This window comes from Fragaria vesca, linkage group LG3 (genome assembly GCF_000184155.1).
Source record: "Fragaria vesca subsp. vesca linkage group LG3, FraVesHawaii_1.0, whole genome shotgun sequence".
Lineage (NCBI taxonomy): Eukaryota > Viridiplantae > Streptophyta > Magnoliopsida > Rosales > Rosaceae > Fragaria > Fragaria vesca.
This window is the reverse complement of record NC_020493.1, coordinates 27,498,212-27,499,448: the sequence shown is the minus strand read 5'-3', so window position 1 is coordinate 27,499,448 and position 1,237 is coordinate 27,498,212. Positions and strand designations below refer to the sequence as shown.

Genomic DNA, 1,237 nt, shown 5'->3' with positions numbered 1-1,237 from the left:
TTGTAGAGGTTTTTCACTTATTTGGAAACAACTCTGATCTATCTTGAAGAACTTTCAAAAAATAAAAATTCAGTAAATAAACTATGTATTTGCATTGCAATATATCTCAATACTAATTATATCCTTCTTCATATTTCAAGACCAAATGGTGTATTGTATATAACAAAATGTCGGTGGTGGATCCTTCTATACCCAGCATTGGCCCACATGCTTCAAGCAAATGAGGTACAAAGCTAGCTTTGAATCTGCCAACTATGATTTCTTACAGGTAACATAAATTTTAAATTGATATTGTCGAAAGTCCTTCCTGTGCTTTCTTTCTTGCTTTGTTTGGTTTTTTCTTTATTTTTCCAGGTTCTGCTTGAAAACAAAGAAATTGGTACTGCTGTTTCTATAGTTTACTCGAAGTGTTGAACAAGCTCATGTCCATAGGTATATGTTGCTTCTTCTGCATTAGGCCTGTTTCATATTCATTTACGTGGGAAAAATTTGTGAACTTTTGTCTTTTCATTTTTAATCAAATTTTATGGAGTCATTTTTCAAAGACTCTTTCAATTCAATTCCTCATATCCCACTTTCGTTAACTTGATTTCATAGTATGTACAGACATTTATGAGCTTGATTTTGATCCTTTTTTGTTAATCATATGCAGACTTTATGCAAAGTGTTCTTCAACTCTACTTTCCGCTTTTGTTTTTCAATTTGGTGTTCTGTTTTAATTTAGTTTCTTTCTTACAAAGGTTTGTGCTCCTATATTTCTTATGGTTTCAGAAACATCTTTATGAACTTTGGGAAGGAATTTGTTAGTTACAATTATATGAATTCTACTTTTGTGTTCTGTAGATTTAGATGGTAATCTTAAATATCAGTAACTAGGTCTCCTATAATCATGGTAACACTTTGCAGCACAACACCCACCATGTAATGTTAAAGTCTCATATTATCTTTACTGCTAATATGCTGCATTCATAGGTTTTTTTTCTTCCAGATTTTACCCTAAAAAGAAGGTGGTGATATGGTTAAAAGTTGTTGAAGGTGTGCTTTTGTTTTGATCTCAGTTGATTTCGATTTAGTCCTTAATCAGTTATATATATTATATATATATAAAATTGACACACTCAACTCTTAATTACTTACTACTTATCACCAAAACTCATTAAAAGTTCTAATCTCACTATCAACTGGTTTTTGTAGAAGAGTTTCACTTATCTGGAAAAATTCTATCATTTACATATCA

General features: G+C 30.8%; 1 non-coding gene across 1 annotated transcript in view; it reads left to right on the top strand.

The window, feature by feature from the left end:
• The first annotated feature begins 415 nt into the window (after positions 1 to 415).
• Positions 416 to 1,237, top strand: part of LOC101301277 — a 1,871-nt gene continuing 1,049 nt past the window's right edge. Inside the window, exons 1-2 of the transcript XR_184338.1 lie at positions 416 to 432; positions 989 to 1,035. This is a non-coding gene — a transcript (uncharacterized LOC101301277). The remainder of the gene's footprint in view (positions 433 to 988; positions 1,036 to 1,237) is intronic.